At 42.8% G+C, this 26,108-nt stretch overlaps 1 non-coding gene across 1 annotated transcript; it reads right to left on the bottom strand.

The window, feature by feature from the left end:
* Window positions 1–10,183: 10,183 nt before the first annotated feature.
* On the bottom strand, window positions 10,184–10,288 carry LOC118760261 (U6 spliceosomal RNA). Its single transcript, XR_004996681.2, has one exon. It is a non-coding gene; the product is annotated as a U6 spliceosomal RNA (small nuclear RNA).
* Between the last annotated feature and the right edge of the window lie 15,820 nt (window positions 10,289–26,108).

Here is a 26,108-nt window from a genome sequence, read left to right on the forward strand (position 1 = left end):
CAATGTGGGAATCTTAGAATAACTTCTGGATTCCTGGCTTCAGTCTGGCCAAGCTTCAGCCATTTGGGGCATTTGTGTGGTGAATAAGCCATGGGGAGTTTTTTTGTCTCTACTTTTGCTTTTCTTTCTGCCTTAAAAATATAAGATAAATAGGTGAAATTTTAGATGCCTCAATATTTTAGATACAGGTAGATACTTTGCATTGGATTAAATGATCACACATTTAATTTTACATTATTATGTGGAAGCATTTTTTATAATTTCCCCATTTTTCTCCATAAAATGTGAATACATAATTTAATTTTTCATTGATTTCTCACCTTTCTATGTGTAAATTTTGTGGTATGTCACTAAACACTGTTAGGCTTCTCAGTGATTTAGTAGTTGGTTCCTTGGGCCTTATCTTGATTTGAAACTTTTGATTCCATCCAATCAAGTCCTTCCAGTAAATATGCTAATGAAGTATAACCAAATGGCACAAATTTGAAATGAAAGCTGCTTGAACTCTTTTTTGTTTGTTTGTTTTAAGTTACTAGTTCTAATGCGTTAAAGCTTATTAGCTTATTATATCAAATGTGTAAAGAATAAAATATTGGAATTCCAAAATATTTAGGAAGGCATTTTTTTTCTAACTTAGCTGCAATTGTTATATTTTTTCAAATAAAACAGTGAGAGAAGTTAATATGAATATGACAAAGACTGGTTTTAAGAATTTTTTCAAAATGCTAAAGTATAAAATTTCAGATACTTGACTATTTCTGTTCTAATAACTAATGAGAAAGGAAAAACTAGAAGACATAATACATGATTTAAAACTAACAAAATAATTACCTTTTAAAAAATGCTAACAAAGTACCTACAACCATAATTATTCTGCACAAGTCCATAGAATTTCTATATGAACAAAAGCACTTTGAAATGAAAAAATGAGGGAAGGACTTCTCTCAAGATGAAAAACAAAATATTAAAATAAGTATAACAATGAATCACAAAATATATTTCTGAAAACTGCAATTATCATTAAAAATGCTAACACTACATGAGCTAACAATTTCAGTAAGAATCTCAATTTATAATGTACTAAACCAGAATGGTATTAAACTTCATTTGGAGACTATGGGAATTTTACATATATTTTGAAAACAAGCACTAAGAATAACCTAGACAATGTGCAACATATAATTTAATGATTAAAATAACTCTGGAAAACAATGATTTGTTTTAAAATAATTTTTGACATTTTAAGTAGAATAAATATGACAGTATCCCAACTCATTTTCAGACATTTTTTTTAATTTGTAGCTATGTTGCATTCACAAAATTATACAATTTGACTCGTAAATGTGAAACTTCTAAATAAAATGTGAACTAATCTAGTTCAATAACGAATATTTCATAACAAAATGGAATTTTCTAGAAAGAAAAAATCTTTCTTTAAAGATTTATTTTAAAAATGTATTGTATCTTCATTGCAAAGTAGATACACAGAGAGGAGGAGACACAGAGAGGAAGATATTCCATCTGATGATCCACTCGCTCCCCAATTGACCACAATGGTCAGTGCTGCACTGATCCAAAGCCAGGAGTCAGGTTCTCTTCCGGCTCTCCCATGCTGGTAGAAGGTCCCAAGGCTTTGGGCCATCCTTGATTGCTTTCCCAGGCCACAAGCAGGGAGCTGGATAGGAAGCAAGGCAGCTGGGGTTAAAACCAGTGTATGGGATGCCGGGGTGTTCAAGGCAAGGACTTTAGCTGCTAGGCCACTGCTCTGGGCCCAAGAAAAAATCTTTAGAAGATATCTGAACTTTAAGAAATAGATACAAGACATGACAACATTGACAAAAATAAGCCTATGACTCATTATTATATGTTAGTACATACCTCAGAAAAACCAAGAGAATATGTTCAGGGGTTGTATAACAAGAATCAACTCCCAAAGCCATATAAAAATGAGTCAAATGAATAGGTCCTTTTTACAACAATTACGACATGTAGTCTAATGCAGAAAACAGATGTAAGCAATTTGTGTCTAGGAGCTGCACAGATGTGAACCAAGTTACAGTAAGACTATGTAATATGAATAAAAATCGGGGTTTCTGAAGAGAAACGGTTCACATTCTTTTTAAAGACTTAAATTTTTTATGTAGGGCCTGGCGTGATAGCATAATGGTTAAGGTCCTTGCCTTGAACGTGCCTGGGTTCCTATACGGATGCCAGTTCTAATCCCGGCAGCTCCACTTCCCATCCAGCTCCCAGCTTGTGGCCTGGGAAAGCAGTCGAGGACGGCCCTAAGCTTTGGGACCCTGCACCCGCGTGGGAGACCTGGAAGAAGTTCCTGGTTCCCGGCTTTGGATCAGCGCAGCACCGGCCATTGCGGTCACTTGGGGAGTGAATCATCCGGCAGAAAATCTTCCTCTCTGTCTCTCCTCCTCTCTGTATATCTGACTTTGTAATAAAAATAAATAAATCTTAAAAAAAAAAAAAAAAAAGAATGAAGGCCATAACAATTAGGATCTATCTGAAGAATCAGAAGCAAGCTAAAAGACAGTGAGAATAATTAAAATTTGAACCTAAACCAAAATAAAGCAAAAAAGATAAAGAAGTCAGTGAACGGAAGAGCTTTTTTGAAAAAAAAGAAAAAAAAAAGGAAAAAGAAAAAAACAAAATACCAGAATTAATACAATGTTGGCCCAACCAGCCAAGAAAAGAAAGAGAACTAAATTTTAAAAGTCCAAGATGAAAAAGAAGACATGACCCCTCAAATGTTCAAAAAAAAGAAAAATCAACAGATATTCTCACAAATAATTATATGCCAAATATTGAAACAACCAGGACAAATGGGCACATTTCTGGACACACAAGTCATGATGATTTAGAATGACTATATAGACTAATAACTAATATAGAAATTGAGTCAATAATAAAGATGTTCCCAACAACAACAAAGTTCGGAAACTAGATAAGGATACCCACTGTCATCACGCTATTCAATTTAGGCCTGGAGTTTTAGCAATAGCCATTAGGCAAGAAAAATAAAACAGGTACAAGTTGGAAAGAAACAAGTTATCAGTTTCTAGATTACATAATTCAATATATAGGAAAACCAAAAGGCTAACACATTACCATTAAACCTCAAAAGAGAATATGGTAACATTACAGGATATAAAATCTCCACACACAACTCTATGTGTTTGTAGACAAAATTCAGTGGCTGAGAAAGATCTTTGTAAGATACCTCCAATTAAAAATAGCTGCAACAATTTAAAATATTCTGGAATCATTTGAACCAAGGATGTGAATTTCTGGGATGACAACTGCAAAATACTTAAGAAACAGATGGGAGCAGCACAAGTGGCTCAGCAGGTCAATCCTCTTTCTTGTGGCAGTGGTATCCAATATGGTTGCCAGATCATGTCCCAGCTACTCCATTTCTGATCCTGCTCTCTGCTTATGGCTTGAGAAGTAGTGCAGGATGGCCCAAGTCCTTTGGAACCTACACCTACGTGGGAGACCCAGGAGAAGTTCCTGGCTCCAGACTTTGGATTAGTTCAGCTCTGACCATTGTGGCCAACTGGAGAGTGAAAAGGCAGATGGAAGACCCTTGCTATCTCTCCTTTCTATAAGTCCGCCTTTCAAATAAAAATAAATAAATCTTTGGATAAAAAGAAAAATAAGTTAAAATACAAAAATTGTTACAGGTTCGTGGATTAACAGCATTGATAGACTAATTGAAACGTCCATATGTGCAAAACTGACTTACAGGTACAATTTATGGATGACAACCAAAATAACTATGACAACTCAGAATAACAAAGGAACCAGATGTATGTGGAAGGCTGAACCTTTAGTGAGAAAATAAGGGGAATGCTCAACAGTACAGATGTTCACAAAGTCAGCTAACACCACTGAATGCTTACACTTTTTAAAAAAAAAGGCATAAAAGTACTTTAAAATCCATGGTGATGTTCAAGTTCATTTTGTGCTCCTAAAGTAGATATAATATCCATAACATATAGTTAGTGGATACCACAGTGACCTCAGCCAGAGCTCTGGCACATCCCCAAAGCAGCCAAGGCCACATATGGGCCAGTGATGGACAAAGGCCAACTTTCCTTGCCCTATCAGGACCCGAGCAGGGCTGATACCAGCACCCATGTCAGAAGGGTATAAAACCTTTGTCTCTGCTACGCAGCTTGTCTTTCCCACTTGTGGTCCTCTCCTCTTCTGTTTGTTGCTCCACCGCATGGGGAAAGGCCCAGTAATGGACTTATCTTGCATAATAAAGGCCTGTTTGTACTTGGCTAGCATTTTCTTTCTTGGGTGGTCGGCAAAGCTAACATTAGTGAGCATACACACACACGTATCTCCATCTATGAGGGACTCAGCAAAATAAAATGAAGAGTAAGGCCAGATTTCACAGGGATGATGCAGGCTCATGAGGGAATAGTTGACCATATGAAGAAAGATATTTACATACAAACAAGAAAATAAATTGTCTTTACACAATTTACTTCATATTGTGGCAAAAGAGTTTTACAGACTAGATGCAATTGGAACTCACTCTTAAAGAAATGGGCTACACACAGAAAAGACAAATATTGCATACTTTCTGTATTTGTGAAAGGCAATAAATAAAGGGTACAATATCACATTATTTAACTTATCATTACTTTGTGTCTATGAGTTATACCAATACACCCTTCTTTCCTCACTCTATGAGCAGTGACATGAATCTCACATTTTGTGATACCAACATTGCTGTTCTTAACAAAAAAGTTGTATATGTGTATCTAACATACACATATTAAGTGACCATAAAATGTTCAATCTTATAAGTTATAAAATACCAAAAGAAAAAGGCAAATGATTAATATATACATAGCACTTTTATTGTCTTTCTGGAATCCATGAGCGCACTCTCTTCTATCTTTGTTTGGTTGCTCCTCTGGCACACTTTATATGACAATGCTATCATTTTCACCTGCTATACTTGCTGCAATTGAAGAGCCGTTCTGTAGGAAACACAAACAAACAAAAACAAAAACAAAAAAACAGAAAAAACGCAGCATCAGTAAATATATGTACTATGTTGTCCCACCCCACTGTCCCTCAGGCACTAAGTAATTTATTCTATAAATCCAGTGCCATCCTGTGAAAAGATAAATATGTCTACAGAAGGCATACATTACATTTAAGTGGGAGAAAGCTCTCTTACCCTCAATAGCACTGGATCCCCTTGACATTCATGCCTACAAACATGATTTGACTGAAGAAAAAAAGGAAAAAGGGGAAATATGAGAGAAGAAAATGAGTTTCCAGATATTTTACCTTGGCAAGTAAACTGGAGCCAGTCTCATGTGATATCTTCAAATGATGGAAAGCACCATGTATATCCAAATGCCTTCCTTCAGGAACACTGTGTACTTGTGTGCTATACAATAATCTTGTTTTTGATGTAATGAAAATATTACTTTTCAGAAAACATTTTCATTGACTATTTCTGCCTATACTTCTTTCATCCTTCTGAAATACTAGTGAAGATTGCACATTCCATAAAATTTGTACAGGCTGATATATTGGCAGCGCCTGAGAACAACTGGGCTTCACAGCTATTCTCCGAAGCACTCATTCATCTAACTTGAAAACCCAAACACTTCCTGGTACAAGTTTTTATTACCCAAGTAGATAAAACATGGTCATCCGTAACAAGGTAGAAATATACACAATGTGTCTTCCGTTATCTTTCTTTAGGTTATGGACCAAGATGTGCAATGCTGAGACGGCAATATTTCTAAAAATTAACCGATTTATTTTTCAGCAATACAAAATTATAAGCATTGGAGCCCATCACTCACCCTCCAGTTTCTCCCTATAACTGATGGTTAGAACAATAACCAGAGGAGGGCAAAGTTTGCTTCCAACCAAACCCAGAACCAATGGCAGAATTCTGGCAGACCCCTCAGGATGTGAAACCACCATTGCACCAATGAGAGGCACAAACCCATATGCCCCCATCAAGTAAGGGCCGAGGCAACGTCCGTTGTGGTTTCCGTGTCAAGAGAGTTTAAGAAGGCCCTTTCCCGTCTCTTCCACGTTCTTCTTCCTCTGCAGCCCACTCCTTCACGCCTGTCTTTATGCTGCACATGGAAGGGAAGCCTGTGATTGTAGTTCCCTAAAATAAAGGCCATCTACATTCTTTTTATAGATTTGGTCGAGTTATCCTTTCCCTGGTGATCGCTGAATCTAACAATAACCCCTTTCTATTATTTGTCCCGAAATTATTATAACATCATATTCATTCATTTCAACATTATAAGCCGAACTCTCTGATACACAAATTTTTCATGACATGGCAAATACAGCAAAAGGTAATTCATCAGCATGAAATTCATTGATTATGAAAGCCATGTTCATTGGGATAGGTTCTGATGGAGGAGCTTGGGAAACTCCTCTGTCATAACACAGTCCCTGCAGGTGAGTGCAACAACCATGATGGGGAGCAACCCAGACTGACACAGTGAAAGGCACCCACCAGCATACATTTGGCATAGGTCGGGGCGGGCCAAGCTGAAACACTTCACATCACCCGCTGGTGAATCTGAGCACCAGAACAGAGTATGGGTTGGGCCAGGTTCAGTTGCAACACATACCAGTACACATTATGGCTGGGATTGGGTGTCTTCTTGGCTGGGCTAGCCTGTAACCCCCACCAGAGTCAGCTATAATTGGGGTGGGCTGGGCTGGGCCAGGCTATAGTGCCACTAGCAAATGCTGAGGCAAGGGGAGCCATGCCAGAATGGGCTTCAGCACCCAACCAGCACACATGAGAACCAGGCAGGGAGGGCGCAAAGCCGGTAGGGGGAATATGTAGAGCTCTCCTGCTATACCGCCACTCCCACTGGAGAGCATGAGTTGAGATGGGGGCAGACCAGATCAGGCAGGGCTACAACACCTGTGGGCCTCATGTGGGCTAGATCAGGGAAAAGCCAGGCTGGGCTGATTGTTCCTGCTTATACAAGCATAAGTCAGAGTGGGTGAGGGTTGGTTGGGCTTTGCCGCAGCATCAGCTGGCAGATGCTGGCACAGGGGGCTAATTCTGTCGAGTTAAACTGCAGAACCACCTGGAGAGTGCAAGATGCGGGAGTGGGCCCAGGAGGGAAATAGTGGGCACTTCCCTCTTAGGTCACCACTCCCACTAGAAAGCATGAAAACCAGGGTTGGGTCAGCAGTGGCTGGACAGGACGGCACCTGCCAGCATAGGTGTGGGCTGGATAGTGGGATTGGTTGGGTTGAATTCGGCTTCAATGTCCATTGACACGTAGGAGAGTTGAATGGGGTGTGGGACAGGCTGGACCAGTCTGCTGTACATACTGTCAAGCAAAGAAACCAAGGCAGGGGGCGGGCCTGGTCATGGTTATTGGGAGATACCCCAACTAGGCTGCAGCTCCCACTGGTTTATGTGGACAAGTGTGTGGTGGGCAGGATCAGGCTGGACTGTAACACCCACTTGTTCGTGTAGAAGACAGGGCTGGAGACAGAACTGACCAAGCAATTCAACCACCAATATGTGCAAAAGCTAATTGGGGTGACAGATTGCTGGACCCTCCAACTGAACTGCTGATCTCAGAACCCCAACCATAAAAAGAAGTGCAGGTTCCATGGTCTGACCATGGAATGCATGTGTCAGAGCTGAGCCTCCTTAAAGGCTCAGGTGCACATGGAGGATATGGCAGAGGACACTTGGTGCCACAACAGAAGATGGAGGACAGAACGAATCAATCAATTGCCCCAGCCATGTGTTGGCAGTGAAAAACTGGGCAGAGACTCTAATGTGAACTATGTCAGCCAGTGCATTCTAGAGAGATTTATCGTGATTGGAATGGTAAGATTAGCAGCAACTCAGAACTGTTGAACTATCAAAACCACTTGTGCAGGACCCTCAGAGCATGCCCCACCTAGGGGACCTGGGATGAGTGGGGCTTCTCCCTTTATCTCCCCTTACCCCAGACACAGAGAAAAAAAAATAGTAATGTGGAAACAATGGTCTTACCCACTTTGTTGTAGCCCTTGAGCTTTTGTGCCCTAATCAACTATGTAAAGATCATCAAGATAAAATAGCAAAATAATAAATAAAAGAAAAAAGAAGGCCATGTTGCTTCACATTAGCCTTAAATACTATCAAGATATAAAGCATACTTGATTTTACTCACAGAGTTTTAGCTCAGAAGTTGATAGACCATGGAAACCTTCCTTCTATTGCCTTTTCTATAATACGCTTCTCAATATGTTTTTGAACTCCTAGAAACTAAAGATGAATTGAGGGACACACTTTCATAGTCAAGTCACTTTAGACAGCCAATGCAGGACTATGGGGATAAGGATCATATCAGAAACTGGATCAAAATTTATATTCATTTCTTTTACTGGGGGGGGGGGTCTGGCCTGGGAGCTGAGGAGCCTCCAGGGGCAGCAAGTGCAGCCTGTGAGGTATCAAGGTTCCCTGATGGAGAGTACTTTCCACTCCTGGACCCAGAATTCATACCCTCCCAGGATGCTCCTAGACCCGAGTCCCTGTTTCCCAGTCCTTTTCATACACACTGTTCATTCCAAGAACCAGGCCACATCACTCCTGGAAAAACCAAAGAGGACAGAAGAGCAATACTCACCGTAGCCAGGAAACTGCCGGTGCAGCCCAAGTGGCTCAGCCCTTGGGCAGGAAGCAGCCAAAGAAACTACCATTGCCCTTGGTACCTGGCCTGAGGAGCAGGCCCAGTCTGGCAAGAAGCAGGGCTCCAGCCCTGACCCCAAGCTTGCTCTTTGCCCCACTTTAGGCTGGCCCCAATGACCATTAAAGAGGTGCTCGGAAAGGCCAGGCCCTGCAATGGGAAGGACTACCTGGGCCAAGAAGGTAGCAGCCTGGCCACCACGCAGGAGTCAGTGAGGTCCTGAACAGGCAGTGGCTCTGCCCTCCAGGGAGGAAGCAGTGTGATCCTGACCCAGGAGACACCTATCCAAGTCAGAAAGCAGCTTGGCCCTGAACTGGGAGTGGTCCTGCCAGCTAGCCAGGAAGCCCTGCAACCCCAGGCTGGGAGCAGCCCTGCCTGGCACGCCCAGCTTGACCAGGGAGCCGCTTGGCCCATGAGGCAGGAGGCAGCATAGATCCTTTATGGGAGCAGCTTGTCCACAAGGCATGCCTGATCTGGGAATCGCCTCCTTCCAGGAGGCAGGAAGTGGTGCTGCACAGAGTTGGGAGCAGCGCTAACATCAAGGTGCGGCCTGACCTAACAGCCTCACCCAGAGGAGTTAGGAAGCTCCAAACGGAGCTTCTGGACTGGGAGTAGCCCTGCTCACAAGGCAGGAAACAGTGCGGGCCTGGGCTGAGAGCGGCCATACCCTTGAGGAATTAAGCAGTGCATTTGGGCCAGGGGGCAGCCCTGACTGTAAGGTGCAGCCCAACCTCTGAGCGGCCCTGCCTGGGAGGCAGGAAACAGTGCTGCCCCGACCTGGAAGAGGCCTTGCTTGTGAGACAATAAGCATCGCAGCCACAACTTGGAGCGACCCTGCCCATGGGAAAGGAAGAAGCAGTCTTGACCTGGCAGCAGTCCTCAAGGGAAGGAGTAGTGCGAGCTGGTGTAGGAAAGCGGCCGGGCACTGGTGCTGGAAACAATCAGAGATTCCCATGTCTCCCATGTCTCCTCAAGCATCAGGCTTGAGGGTTAGGTCCGCCCAACCTAGGCGGATCACTCCAAGGCTGCAATACCCCACTCCTGGCCCTGGTTCTCGCTCCTCAGCCCACTTCAGTGGGCGACCCCACTTTCAGCACGCTTGCCTCCCAGACCTGGAGACCACCATAGAGGGCAGGAACGTAGTGCTCAGTGTCCGGCCTGAGGTGAGGAGCTGACCAAGAGGTCGGGCGGCCTCCCCTTGCCAAGGCGCTGCACTGCTTGCCAAGGCCCCAGCCCAGCTGCAGGTGTAGTGCCCTGTGCCACCCTGTGGTAACTCCCTGGTCCCTCAGCTCCGGGAATGCACTAGGGAGTTGCAGCCTGGAGGGGTCTTGGCCCCTTTTGCCCTGTCTGGGGGACTGTGCCACGGCCACTCACTGTGACCTTGGACTGGGTACGTGAGCATGTCTCTTGGTTTTTGTTTCCTGAACTCTGAATTTCCTACTTCCGGTAAGGATCATGGTTTTAGATTAATTATCTTCACGAATTTGCATGTCATCCTGTGCAAGGCCATGCTAATCTTCTCTGTATCATTCCAAATTTAATATATGTGTTGCCAAAGCGAGCACTATGTTATTTTTCTTAAGGGAGAGAATGTTCCTGTTTTCCTACAGCACATCAGAACCACAAGGGGGATTCAGGTGAAAATAAACTGGGATGATATTGTTACCTGCCAAGGTAATGCGCCTTAGGGGGCTGTGGTTAAAGGACTTAAGGGCGGTAGGGATGAGTGGAGTTTGTCAGTCATTTGATATTGAGTGCTTAAGAAAACAGGGCTGTGTGTGTTAGAGTGAAATCCATATGTTAACCACTTAAAGGTGTGCAATCCTGGCTTCTAATTCCAAAATATTACCTCTTCCCCTTCCTCACCACCCCAAGCCCCCAAAATTAACCCATTGAAAAAAACCCTTCCCAACCTTCCCTGACAGCCCTTGGCAACTGTCAACCTATTTCTGTCCCCTGGATTTACCTATTATGCACAGTTCATATAAATGATATCAGACAATGCGTAACCTTTACGTTTGGCTTAAGCTAGCATGGTTGCAAGGCTCATCATTTTAATAGCCTGTATTAACTCGTTCTCTGTTTTGAATACCAAGTGATATTCCATTATAGCTGCATCCTAGGGTTTCCTTATTCATCCCACCAGGGATGGGCATTCATGCTTTCACTGCTGTCCGATGGTTGTCAGTGATGCTGCTACTAACGTGTGCGTGTAGTTAGTTGAGTACATGTTTTCACTCTAGGACTTGAACTGCTGTGACTTTTTGGAGTTTTTATCAGAAAAAAAAAAAAAACAGTTATAGAGAGGGGAGTTGAGAGAGAGACCTTTGTCCACTATTTTTCTCCCCCAAATGGCTCAAAGTCAGGAGACAGGATGTAGTGTGGATGCAGCTTGGAAAAACGTGTTTATTTTTTAGAAAGGGAGAGAGAGCTTTCTTTAAAGGCTGATTTATTTATTTATTTTTATTGGAAAGGCAGATTTACAGACAGCAGGAGAAACAGAAAGATTTTCCATATGCCGGTTAAGTCTCCAAATGGCTGCAACAGCCAGAGCTGAGCCCATTCAGAGACAGGAGTCAGGAGCTTCTTCTGAGTCTCCCACATTGGTCCAGGGTCCCAAGGCTTTGGGCTGTCCTTTACTGCCCTTCCAGACCACAAGCATGGAAGTAGATGAAAAGTGGAGTAGCTGGGACATGAGCCAGCACCCAATGGGATTCTGGCACTTGGAAGTCGAAGATTAGCCAATTGATCCATCCAGGTCAGTGCAAGAATGGATAATTTGATCTTTTCTTTTCCAGTTGTGTTGTCTGAATTACAGAGATAAAGGGAGTGAAAGAGATAGAGAACTACACCCAGATTTCCCCCGTGAGTGGCAGATACCCCTACCCCGGAGCCATCTTCTGCTGCTTTGCCCAGGCAGCTAACAGGGAACTGATTTGAGGTAGAACAGCCAGGACTTGCTCTGGGTGTCATATGCAATGCCAGCAGCACTCATTATAGTACATCATGGCCATAACTTTCTTTATGTCTCCTCCCTAGCTGCTGTTCCTGATACTTCCTGTACAGGATTGAGTAAGAGTGGTGACAGTGGACATCCTTATATTGTTCTAGATCAGAAGGAGAATGCTTTCAGCTTTTCCTCATTCAATTTAATATTGGCTATTGATTTGTCATGTCTAGCCTTTATAGTTTTCAGAGATGTTCCTTCAGTGTCTTAATTTGTGGAGGTTTTTTTTTTTTATCATAAAGGGGTGATCAATCTTATCACATGTTATCTCTGCATCTAATGAGTTGGTCATGTGATTTTTGCTTTTCATCCTGTCCTGGTTGATTTTTCCTGTTGATTTGTATTGATGCGCCCTTGTATTCTTCATTAAGGATAGAGATCTGTTTTCTTTTACTAGTGCAACTCTGTCCTATTTTGTTATGAAAGTGATGTTGACCTCATGAAAAGAGTTTGATTCCATTCAATATTAAAATAATTTGTAAAAATATTGGAGTTACTTCTTTGAATATCTTTCAGAAGTCACCAGTAAGGCCATCAGGTTCTGGAGTCTGCTTAATGAAAGATTTCTAATTTTAATTTCAGTCGTACTTCTTGTTACAGGTCTGTTTAGATTTTCTGGATCTTCTTGATTTAATCTTGGAATGTATCCATTTCTCCAAGATTTTCCAGTTTATCAACATATGGTTCTTCATACCAGTTTTCTATGACCCTTTGTATTTCAATTATGTCTGCTGTAACCCCCTTTTTATTTTATAATTTATTCAATAACTTATTTATATAATTTGTAAGGAAGAGTTAGAAAGAGCTGGCAGATAGAGAAGAGGCCCAGGCGATAGCTGATCCATCACCCATTGATTCCTTTGGTGTTTTAAGCAGAGAGCTGGATCAGAGGTGAAACAGCTGAGTGTTTAACCCTTGCCCTTATGGGATGCTGGCATGACTTAGCTTATTACAACATGGAATGTCTCTTATTTTTCTTCCTATTGATTTGGGTTTTGGTTTACTCTTGGAGGTACATAGTTGGAACTTTGAATTTGAGACATTCTCTTTTTATGTTCTCGCTTAATGCTGTAAGTCTCCCTCCTAATTCTGATTTAGCTGTAGCTCACTGGTTTTGCTATGTTGTGTTTTCATTTTGATTTATTTCAAGAAAGTTTTTCATGTTCTTTCCATTTGTTCAATGACCGGTTGCTCATTCAGGAGCCCCAGTTGTTCTTGTTGATGTCAAGCTTTAATTTTTAAAGGTTTAAGTAGGTACATGATTTTTTTTTTATGTTTTATTTGCTGAGACTTGATTTGTGCCCTATCACATGATCTATCATAGAAAATGTCCCATGTGCTGATGAGCAGAATGTATATTCTGTAACTTTGGGTGACATGCTTGATGGGTGATGTAGCTCAGTGGTATATTTCAACTCTGCTGTTTGTTGCCTTTCTGTTGAGGTTATCTGTGCATTGATGAGAGTGGGGTGTGGATTTAAAGAAGAATGTAGTTTCAAACTGCTGACTGCTGCAATTGTTTCGCTACATTTCCTGATATTTTAATGTATACTATTGTTAGCTGCCAGATAATCTATTTGAGAGTAATTAGTAGCATTGTAGTGTAGCTCTATCTGCCGTGAATACAAGTGTCTGGCCTTGAGAAATTTATGTCATGAATAACTGTGAGAGATCTCAGAGAAGTCTAACATTGGAAATGCCTGTGTCATGACAAAATGTGGCAAAAGCAGAATGTAAGAAAGTGACGTTGAATACCATTTTTCCTTATGACCAAAGATTCTAAGAAACCTTTCAAAAAGCAGTCCTGGGGTAGTGGACACTTTGATAGATTTACCCAATCAAAGTGATGAAAGAGATTTGCTAAGAATCACATATGGCAAGATGAACTGGAGTCATGTTTCTCAATGAGACATTTACATTTTTGTGATTCCAAGCACCTCAAAATAGTTTTTTTTTTCCCAGTGGAACTCTGAAGAGGGATATACCACATTGGACTGCCAGGTGTTCTGATGTACACTAGGGTAGAAATAAAGTCATTTGATGTTAGTTAAGCAAAGCAAAAGACCAGCCCTTATCAGGCATTGTCAGAATGTTGCAACTGGCGAGTGCCTTGAGCCAGTGAGTGGAGAGTCCTTCACGGTCCCATTAGGAAGAATGAAGTTCAATCAAATGCTTGTTAGGTAGTCTGTGTAAAACCGTTGAATCTCCCTCCTCCCCAAACCTGCCCTTATGTTGGGTGGCATTGAAGAGGGAGTGAGTTAGAAAATGATGACTCTAGTGTTTCTGCTGACATGTTTGTGCTTATGGGTTTAGCCTCTCTCTTTCACTCTGAATGATCATGACCACGGAGTGTGTTGTAAGTTGGGAAAGGAGAGGCATGAGTTTTTCTCAAGGTTCCTATCTGTGCCAGGTTATGTAAAGGAAAAGTCCAAGGATGTGCACCTAGTTCCCTCACAAGTCCTTATGACAGAGTCCAGGTAAGCTCCAAAGGCAGGACTCTGCCCCAGTGCTCAGCAAGGACGGGACGATCAAGGAGCATCTCTGTGCTGCTACACACAGGTCCTCTCTGTACCCTAACCTCTTTGCGACCTTTTGTCTTAGACTCTTATAGAATCTCAGGCACATTTGCAGGGACTGACTTCTAGCAGCTGAGTGTTGTCACAGCAAGGGAAGCAGTTTGTCACCCGGGAACCCATGTAAAGTGGATACAGGCCAGTCATACCGAGTGGATAGCTATAATTGGGGGGGGGCAATTGCGGGGTTGCAGTCAGTTCTCAAGGCAGTTGTGATTTTCAGAAAAAGACTGAGACCTACCAGAAGGATACAGGTGATGTAGCTTGTCGCTAGCCTCCATCCCAGGCTGTATGTCTGGTTTTTTTTAAACCAATACTCTCTTGGGACAGTATGTGCTCTGAGTTGCTCCCACCAGATGCTTTTAACTCATGCCCAATGACTGTGACATGTCCTGTAGGTTTGTGTTTTGAAAAGATGTGGTACCTTCTCTGCTTAATCACTGTAGTGGCTAATACTGCCTCATCCATTTTCCAACACAAGGAGCATTTGCTCAAAAAAGCAATGGTGTTGTCCATTATGCCATTTGTGGCACAGGTAGAGATGTCTTGACATCTGCAGTGATTTCTTCTAAGACTTCTCCCTTGATCCAGAAGGGGTTTGGAAGGGATGAGAGGCAGTTGGTAAAAGTGAATTAATCCTGTTGACTGCATTTTGTCGTGGACAATGCTTATTGACTTCTTTATTCACAGGTTCTGTGGCCATGCATGAACAAGACAAAATTCCTCCTTTCAAGAAGAGTATCCCAGGCCTGGCGGTGTAGCCTAGCGGCTAAAGTCCTCTCCTTGAACATGTCGGGATCCCATATGGGTGCCGGTTCTAGTCCCGGCAGTTCCGTTTCCCATCCAGCTCACTGCTTGTGGCCTGGGAAATCTGTCAAAGGCAGCCCAGGGCCTTGGGGCCCTGCACCCATGTGGGAAGCCTGCAGGAGGTTCCTGGTTCCTGGCTTTGGATCAGCGCAGTACCGGCCATTGCAGTCACTTGGGGAGTGAATCATCGGATGGAGAAACATCCTCTCTATCTCTCCACCTCTCTGCATGTATCTGACTTGGGAATAAAAATAAATCTTTAAAAAAAGACGAAGAACATCCTCTGACCAAGGAACCAGTTGTTTTCCATGTAGTCACATGAGTGATCAGAATGATAACAATCTGTGGTGTTCCTTGGGCTGTTTATATCAACCACTGACTAGAAAGAATGGCTCTTCAGAACTGGAAGAAAAAAGTTGTTTCAGGTAAGACCCAACTGAATTTTTCACAGTGAAAAAAAGGGGTGTTTGATCAAAAATGGCAGATACCTGGATGTGTGCTTTCAGAGAGTGGGTTAGGGATTTGGGGGTAGGATTGCAGGACACAGATGTGTAGTGTCCCTTGTACTGCTAGGTAGTAAGAAAGCTTGACAAAATCTAGTTTATTTCTGACATCAGGTTTCTCATAAGTCAGATGAAGTTTTTATTGTGTCTCCCCGAGAGCCCCTCCTGTCTAGTTTTCTGAGTCCCTGGGGGAATGAGATGTGTGTCCAGTGTGCCCTGAGGTCTGAAACTGAGTCCAGACCTTGGTTTCTGTGGCATCAATATCCTACAGGAGATGACTAGGCTATGTCTACATTTGAGAACCCAGAATATAAGAAGTAGACTGAATGCCTCTGACTTTCGCTTCTGCAGGGGGAAGGAGGTGGCCTGGGTAGAAGATTCCAAGTGCCAGCTTCCTGGAGCACACCTTCTGAAGTGCTGAGAGCAGCGCATGCTGGATTGCAGCCCTCCTACTGTGCCATATGCACCTAACCCTAGGAAGTCACAGGGCCCCTGAGGATGAAGCACAGTGAACACTGGCAGATACTGGCAGGTGACAACTCTGGAACAAGTCTCCACAGTTGTCACTTGTAGCAAGATGGCTTCTGCAGGGCAAGGATCAGGTGAATCCTTGTGTGAAGTGCTGTTTGGGTGTGCAGTGCCTGAGCTCAAGTGTCCTTGGCAAAGCTTGCCCAAAGCCAAGGATCAAGTTGTTCACTTTCAGAGGCTTGCAAATGTATTTTGGGGAGATTATAGGGGGTGTGATCAGCTTGTCATCTCATGACAAGAATCTGTGGTTTATAGGCCTTCCTTTTTCTGCTATTTTTCATTATGTGCCTGTTGGGAAAGATTGGTGGCACAGACCACAGTGTGTTGTAGTCCTCAGATGTTCTAATCATCATCTAATTGCTTGTTCTGACTCCTGGTTCTTAGGTCGCTAGCCCTGTAGTGCTCCTATTTCCTCATCTCCTGCTTTGGTGTGTGGGTGCTGCTGGGCTAGCAAAGATTTCAGTGACCTTAAGTGCCTTCAGTGTCCTGATAATGGTCAGTGATGACTCTTTTTTCTTACCAGATACCCCCTGCTCTCTCTGACTGTCCCGGAAGGAGACTGCTTTGATTCAAGTGGCATATCACCTGGATTCCAGCTGTATTCATAGTGCCTGCAGGTGGAAGCATGCACACAGAAGCCATCAACTGCCTTGATTCCTGGTTGGTACACCACAGGATGTAGCACTAATGAATCTTTCACAGGAAGCCAGCAAAAGATTGATTTGGTTCAGTTCCTTTCTGAGTTGAAGGAAAAATAACAAGTTTTTACTTTTAGAAGAGTTCTAGTTTAACATAAGCAGATAGATAGTGCAGAGAATTCTCGTATATCCCACCCTTGCCTTGGTGTTGTCTGTGTGTCATGGTGGATGAACCAATGTGGATACATTGTTCTTCGCTGGAACCTTTGTGCAGGTTGCTTCCCAGTGCTTGGTCAGATCTGTAAGCTCCCCATCAGTGACTTGACTTTTTCATAGTCCTCACAGTGTCTTTCACAAAGTTGTTTTTTAAATGTGTTTAAGCTTTACTTCCATTCATAATCCCTTCTTTGATGGTTTGTGTTGTCAATATTATGGGAATTTTTTTGGCCAAATTTAATTAATTCTTTATTTTTAAATTTAGGGTCTGGATATAGTCAAATTCAGGAAGAGAGAGATAAAAGGAGAAAGTGATCTCATTTGCTGGTCCAGTTCCCATGGAGCAAACATGACTGAGCTGGGACTGAAGCCAGCAACTAGCAGCTCACTTCAGCTTATCTCCACAAGTAGCAGGAACACAATTACTTGAACTCTCAACAGTGTCTGCTGGGGCACATGAGCAAGAACTTGGAGTCAAGAGCAGGGGCAAGGGTTTCCTAATGACTTAACCACAGAGCCAAATCTCTACCCTAGTAAATTTTTGTTCTTTTTGCATTTTTCAAGACTGTTCTGTTTTATTCACTGTAGATTAGCATGTAATCCTTGTGTATCTCAGTTGTATAGTGCAATATTTCAAAACATAGAAAATAAGCCAGTCTTTCCAGAAAATTAGACTTTTCATTTTCTCATATTTTCTTTGTGTCTTTATTGTCACATCCCATAATTATAGAAAATTTATTCATTTCAAAATTATCTCAACTGGAAAGAAAAGCAGGGGCCCGGTGCAATAGCAGAGCAGTTAAGGTCCTTGCCTTCAACACACCAGGCTCTCATGTGGTCACCAGTTCTAATCTCGGCAGCTCCACTTCCCATCCAGCTCCCTGCTTGTGACCTGGGAAAGCAGTTGAGGACGGCCCAATGCATTGGGACACTGCATACGGACACTGCACCCGCGTGGGAGACCTAGAAGAGGTTCCTGGTTCCTGGCTTCGGATCGGCGCACACTGGACATTGCGGCTCACTTGGGGAGTGAATCATCGGACGGAAGATCTTCGTCTCTGTCTCTCCTCCTCTCTGTATATCTGACTTTGCAATAAAATAAATAAATCTTTTTTTTTTTTTAAAAAAGGTCACAGTAACTACATTTTTTTTTGCCACAGCAGGATAGCCTTTAGGATCACAGTAACAGGATAGCCTTGAGGGTCACAGTAACTATATTTTTTCCTCATAGTAGTTTCAGTCCATACTCCCATCACTTTCAATTAGTTTGTAAAATTCTTGTCAAGCCATTTCCCAGAAGGCATGCTATATGTCTGGGCCAGATTTCAGGGCAATGGGTAGGCAAACAATAAGGTGTCCAGAAATGGCTTGGGTTTAATTGCACTCCCGTGCACAGTTAAAGGCCCACTCACCAAGACATTTTCAATAACATTAACTCTCAAGCTCACCTTGGTTGCAAAAGCCATCTCACAGGGACAAACAATGCCTCAACAGATTACAAAATTCTTAGTGGGGTGGCTGAGTGTCCATGCAAAAAGGGGGGTGAGACTGCATCAAGGTGGTCAGAGAGAAATCCGCCAGGCCCTGCCAAACAGCTGGAAGCTCCCTGGGCCCTGCCAAACAGCTGGAAGCTCTTCCGGGCTCTGCCAAGCAGGGGAGCTGTTCTCTTCACACCTTCGTGTTATTCACACCTACTGCACGGACTCCAGCAGATCATCATTTCTGAACCAGGTGGACCTGTTGCTAAGGACCTTTTCAAAGGGATTATACTAATCAAGCACAACAAAAAACAAAAACTGGGCTACGTTCATCACTTTTCGTGCACAGTTCTGGAATCTACCTTGAACTTGTGGTTGATCTTCCTCCTAAGGCTGCTGATGGACAGCTGGTGACTATCCGGACATCTCACAGCTGTTTGAGGCTTGACATGAGATCACACACTTTGATCACATATCGGTCCATGTCTGCTCTAGAGGAATGCGTTCTTCACTCTCATCACAGTCTTAGGCTCCTCTAAGGTCTCTGTAGGAGGGTTGGAGGTTCTGCTTAGACTCTGCATATGGCTGTGAAGCTGGAACTTCCACAATATGAATGGTTATTTCAGTAACGGGGTAGCCCCACCAGGTAGAAGGTCCTTACTGATCTTGGATGTTCCAGAAAATGCCTTCTAATATTTCAGTGGTGTCAACATTATGATTGCATGTTCTGGAGAATAATTTTTCTGAGCATCTCCAGTGGCCGTTCCTTCCAACACTGGCTCAGACTTTCCTCTTGGATTTGTTCTGCTTCTCACTCAAGATGAAGCTCTGGTTCAGTAAGAGGCTCATCTAAATATTCTTCCAAGGCACTGCTGACAATCTGCTCAATGAAAACTCCTGGATCAGTAGTGACTAACCCAGACACCTGCTGTCTTTTGTCAGATTCCTCTAGGTCTTTCTGAACTTCAAGGATAAAGCTGTTGAAGATCTCATCTTGGTATCTTAAGAGTTCATAGTGAACACAGAACATCCTGGCCACAGAGCCCTCAGGGGCAAGGACAAATGACTGGTGAGTCTGCTCAGAGCCAGGTTGTTACCAGATACCAATTTCATCTTCTGGACCAACACACCATCATGGGGGGCAGCATGAGGAGCACCATGCAGGCCTGGTGTGGTAGTTGGTGAAGTTTGGTGACACCACTTTCCTGGGAATTTCTTTCTATTCATAGGTTGTGAGGCTTTCCCTGAATCCAATCTTGGACAGAGAATAGTAGTTTCCACATAAACTCTGTAGCACCTCTGAGACCTGGCTCAGCAGTGTGTACTCCATGTTACATATTTCCAGCTGAGCAGCGGGGGCCGGAATTCTTCATGGTCCAGGTTTGGACAGTTCAACCTGAGGTGCTACAGAGAAGAGGGAGGAGCTTTCCTTCACAGCTCAGAGAAAGGCACAAATCCTGCACACAGCTGCTTCTACATCCACATTAGTTTTCATCAAAGCACCGCCATCAACACATTCATCCTTTACCCTCCTCTCCGTAACAGTGGCAAAGCCTTTCATGGTAGAAATGAGCAATTAGGTACAACTAGTGGACAGAAATTGAATCAAATGATTGTTACTAAAATAATATTTTGTGGAATGTATTCCCATTTATGTTTCTCTGTGACCAGTTTTGTGTTTCTTTGGAAAGTACCCAAATAAAGGAAAATGGTGGAGGAAAGTACTTACACTTTCATTTGTTTTTGTCATGTATTCCCTGTGATCAGATATTCACTCAAATGCGATTACACTGATTTTACTAACTTCACTAGCATCCTGGACAACCTGAAATCCATATGCTTTTGTTTTATTCTTTTATGTGAGCTAACCTCTTCCACCACTTATCCTGATCCAATGGTAGTGAAAACAAACCAACCTTTCTTGGTGATGCCAATGAGAGTGATTCAAAGAATGTTTTGGATTTAGTTGGCAAGACTGAAATGTCACGAACTTGAGTTAATCTGGATTCAGTATGATGGACTTAAAGAATGGGATTTTCTCTGTTCCCATGCCAAGGATGGAGTAAATTACTGTTGAGGGAATGTGCTCCTTAGAAGTCTTTTGGCCTAAATAATTCTGCATCTATGTTAAATTTAATTAGGATTAAACATGATTCCCAATCACAGCTCAAAAGAAGCAATATGACATTAATATCGAACTTTACTGGAGTGGGTGTGGCAGCATAATAGCCTACTCCTCAGCCTGTGACATCGATAGCCCATACAGATGTTGGCTCATGTTCCAGAAGCTCCAATTCTGATCCAGCTCTCTGATAAAGCATGGGAAGCAAGAGGATGGCCCCAAGTCCTTGGATGTAGGCACCGGCATGGGAACCCGAAAGAAGTTCTGGCCCCTGGCTTTATATTGGCCCACCTCTGGCCACTGCGGTCATTTGGGGGAACGAACCAGTGGGTGCAACATATCTCTCTTTCTGTCTCTCTCTGTAACTCTGACTTCCAGTGTGTGTGTGTGTGTGTGTGTGACTTTGCTGATGCACTTGAGTCTCAATTTTTTCCTCTTTTCCCGAAGTCATATGGTAACTTTTCTATTTTGTAATTTTCTCTTTATTGCTGAGTCTGCACTAGCATTTCTTGGAAATGGCCAATTATTATCTGGAAAACAATGGAGAGTACAGTGAAAATTCACTTGTTGAGAGTCAGGTATCTTAAACTGCACATTTCATTTAAGCCATGTGTCAATCTGTGAAGGATGTACTCCTATTTGATCCATCATTTAATGAGGAAGAGGACCCCGGAAAATTTCAAGAGCCTCAGTAAAATAAACACATAGCCAGTTAGAAGTCCCAAGCACAGCGTTCTCAATCACTTAAATCTTTATATGAAATTCAAATTCTTCCTACTTTTTTTTTTCAAATTTAAAAACTTTCTAAGGAGAAAGAAAAATATCTTGAAGTGATCTGATATCCAAACACATCCATTTGACCTTGCAAGAAACAGCCCAACTCAGATATACCAGCCTCAGGTGAGATTACTTTGGTATTACTCTGAGATTTTGCTAGCATGTGACTAAAAATAGTCACTTCAGAACTTCTGGTATGCAGGGACAAAGTCACTTTACAACCTCCAGAAGTTTACATAGCCTCCTTCTGTCTTAGCCTGGTGATTATTCCTCCTCTACCCCCAGCCTTGACCCCCCCCCCATTCTACAAGAGCATCCCACAATCAATGCTCTGCCTTAACCACTCCCCTGAATCACCCAATGCTTAGGCCTACTACAGCCTCCTTTGTAACCCTGTTCCTGAGCCAAGCAATAATTCTGCTCCATTGTCAGGTATAAATGCCCACATCGGCTTCCTAACAGTGTTTCCCTTGGATTTTCATAGAGGCATTGATACCAGGTATTCTGGAAGGAGCAGAAATAAAAAACAAGATTCAAAAAGAAAGCTTTATATCATCCTATGAGAGCTGGACTATGCATCTACAGATATGACTTATCACTGAAGAAAAAAAAGATCCATTCTGGCAAATGTTTTCAGGAGTTGAGCCATATGAACACAGAGTTCAGGCAGGAGTGCCCAACATCTGATGGGATGTGGATGGATTGTGAATAAGGCTGAGAGAGATGCTGGTTAGGAGAGCAGGTGCACCTCTGGTTCCTCCTCTAAAGCCGGGGCTCAGGGAAAGCCCAGAGATCTGGGTTAGACGGGAACTGCTGTGCCGTGGCTCACAGATGAAGGAACTCACAGCACCCAACACAGACACTCGGACTTGGGGAAAAATGGCCGACCATGAAGGGTTGATGTAGGGGGAAGACAGAGAGAGAGGGCCAAAAAGCACCAGAGGAAGGAGCAGGTATAGTGGAAACTAATAGAAACAGGTGTGGGACCCTCCCAGGACACTGAGGAATCAACAAGATCCATGCAGTCTGGAGAATCAACCAAAAATAACAACAACAGAAAGACCAAGGCAGCCTCCGCGACACGGCTTGCCAGCTCAAAAGCGGTGAGTTGGGAACTCAGCGGGGGAAAGGCCGGCGGGAGTTTTAACTGGAGGATACAGAGGCAACTTTGGGAGGTCGTTGCACAAAGCCCCTCCAGTGGTGGCTAGAAGCTGCAGGAGTGCTGAAGCCTCTAGCACTGGTGGCATTATTAATAACCTTGGCGGGACCTAGGCAAAGACGGGGACGGCTGCCTGACAGGAACTTCCCCATAACGAAACGCCACGGTTCCGGGAGGACGCTAGGACCCTGAAGTGCAGTAGTTGGCAGCTGTGGCAGCTAGGGTGAAATTCCCAGGATCACAGCTAATCTAAATTCTGGGCCAACCCAGTCTGGGGGAAAGAGGCGGTGGAGTGGGTCCGCCAGATCCTGTGCCTCAGACCAAAAAAAAAAAAAAAAAACAAAAACAAAAAAAAACAAAGCAACAACAACAAAAGAAAAAAAAAAAAAACCCAGGAGACAAGTCCCAGGATCCTAGGCGCTGAAACCAGAGGCCCTGAAACCTGAAACCCAGAAGGGAAACAAGAAAAACCCAAAAACTCCCTGGTCCAGAAGCAAAACAAAAACCTAGGCCAGCTAGACCTCAGGCCATCCACTAGGTGGCAACAGAGGTCAAGGGCGAGAATCCAGCAACACCTGGGGCCACAAGCATGAGGCGCAATAGGAGAGCCAGTGAGGTAGATGCAGCTAATGCCACCCCAAAAAGCCACCATAAAGCCTGGTCGATCACAGAGATTACAGATGAAGAAATTGAAGACGTCTCTGATAAGGAGTTCAGGAAAATAATTATAAAACTCTTCAGAGACAATGAAAAACGATGGGACGAGCTCAAAGACTTCAAAAACCACATAATCACAGAAACAAAATCACTCAAAAACGAGATCCTAGACTTGAAGAACAAAGTTGAGAGCTTAGCCAACAGAATTACAGCAGCAGAAGACAGGATATCCGACTTAGAAGATTCCCAGAATGAAAGCAGGCAGATTATTAACCAACTAGAGTCACAACTACACAAGGCGACCAAGACGATCCAGGAGATGAATGACAACATCAAGAAGTCAAATATCAGAATCATGGGGCTCCCAGGATTGGAAAGAGAGACAGGCATACAACCAGTACTTGAGGAAATTATGCAGGAGAACTTCCAAAATACCTGGAACATGAACCCAATCCAAATTCAGGAAGGCCAGAGGACTTCCCACAGGGTGGACCCAAAACGATCTTCCCCAAGACACGTGGTAATCAAGTTACCCTCCAATGAATACAAAGAAAGAATCCTAAGGTTAGCATGAACCAAAGAGAAGCTTACATTTAGGGGCAGGACCATCAGAATCACTGCCGACTTCTCAGAACAGACACTCCAGGCAAGAAGGGAGTGGAACAAAATCTTTCAAGTACTGAAAGAGAACAACTGTCAACCAAGAATACTCTACCCATCAAAGATTTCATTTGTATACGAGAACGAAACTAGATATTTCCACAGCAAAGAGAAATTAGAAGAATATGCCAACACAAAACCAACCCTACAAAATCTCCTTAGAAATGCGCTACTCCCAGAGAAAAAGGAAGCAAGCCATAAGCAAGGATGGCAATCTGGGAGATCTCAATAAAGTCCATCCACAGAAACAACAAACAATCACCAACAACCTCAAAAACACAGGCATATGGCACGGCAAAGTTATAATTTCTCAATATTAACCCTCAACACAAACGGCTTAAATTCATCAATCAAAAGGCACCGATTAGCAGACTGGGTTAAAAATCAGGACCCAACTATATGCTGCTTGCAAGAAACACATCTAACCAGAAGGAACTTCAAGAAACTGAAAGTGAAAGGGTGGAAACAAATATTCCATGCCAATGGACGAGAAAAAAAGGCTGGTGTGGCAGTCCTACTCTCAGATGATATGGACTTCAAAGTAACGAACGTCAAAAAGGACAGGGAAGGGTGGTACATTTTCTTGAAAGGAAAGATCCAACAGGAACCAATCGCCATTCTTAACATTTATGCTCCTAGCCCAGACGCAACCAGCTACGTGAAACAACTACTTTTGGACTTAAAGGGAGACATAGATGAACATACGATAATTCTGGGAGATCTGAATACCCCACTAACACCAATAGATAGATCAACGCAGCAAAAGCTCAACAGAGAAGCCACAGAACTCACACAAACAATAGAACAACTGGACCTAGTAGACATCTATAGAATATTTCATCCTAAGGCCACAGACTACACCTTCTTCTCAGCAGTGCATGGCACCTTCTCCAGGATAGACTACATAATAGGACACAAAGCAAGTTTAACTAACTACAAAAATATCAGAATCATACCATGTACCTTCTCAGACCATCATGGAGTGAAACTGGAAATCAACAACTCAAAATGTCCCAGGAAACACGTAAACTCCTAGAGGCTGAACAATATGCTATTAAACGAACAATGGGTCAGAGAAGAAATTAAAGACGAGATCAAAAAATTTATGGAAACCAACGAAAACCCAGATACAAAAGCCCAAAATTTGTGGGACACTGCCAAAGCAATGTTACGTGGTAAGTTTATTGCAATTAGCGCACACGTCAAAGCACAAGAAAGGCAACAAATGCAGGAATTAAGCACACACCTCCAGGAATTGGAAAAGCAACAGCAGAAGGACCCCACAAACAAGAGGAAACAAGAAATTATCAAAACAAGACAAGAACTAAATCAGAAAGAAATTTAAAAAACCATTCAGAAAATAAATGAATCAAAAAGCTGGTTCTTTGAGAGGATAAACAAAATAGATACCCTACTGGCCCGATTGACAAAGAAAAAACAAGACAAAGCAAGAATTAGCAGCATCAAAGATGAAAAAGGCAACATAACAACAGACCCTACTACCATTAAGGAAATAATTAGAAATTATTACAAAGAACTATACGCCAACAAATCCGATAACCACCTGGAAATGGAAAGATTCCTAGACTCCTACCACTTACCAAAACTCTCCCCAGAAGCAACAGAAGACCTGAATAAACCCATTACCAAATCAGAGATAGAATCAGCAATTAAAGAGCTCCGAACAAAGAAAAGCCCCGGCCCAGATAGTTTTACCGCAGAATTCTACAAAACATTCCAACCAGAGCTAACCCCAATCCTTTACAAGCACTTCAAAACAATAGAAAAGGAAGCAACTCTTCCAAACTCATTCTATGAAGCTAATATCACCTTAATCCCCAAACCAAACAGAGAATTAACAGAGAAGGAAAACTACAGACCAATCTCCCTGATGAACGTTGACGCTAAGATTCTCAACAAAATCCTAGCCAATAGAATACAAAAAAACATCAGACAGATCATCCATCCAGACCAAGTAGGTTTCATCCAGGGAATGCAGGGATGGTTCAACATAAGGAAATCCATAAATGTGATACATCACATCCAAAAACTGAAAAACAAAAACCATATAATAGTATCAATAGATGCAGAAAAAGCCTTCGACAAAATTCAACACCACTTCATGTTAAAAACCCTAACCAGGGTGGGGATAGAAGGCACAATCCACAATATAATCAAAGCAATATATGAAAAACCCAATGCCAGCATCATACTAAATGGAGAAAAACTGGATCCCTTCCCACTGAGATCTGGAACAAGA

The sequence above is a fragment of the Ochotona princeps genome, chromosome 25 (genome assembly GCF_030435755.1).
Source record: "Ochotona princeps isolate mOchPri1 chromosome 25, mOchPri1.hap1, whole genome shotgun sequence".
In the NCBI taxonomy this organism is placed as follows: Eukaryota; Metazoa; Chordata; class Mammalia; order Lagomorpha; family Ochotonidae; genus Ochotona; species Ochotona princeps.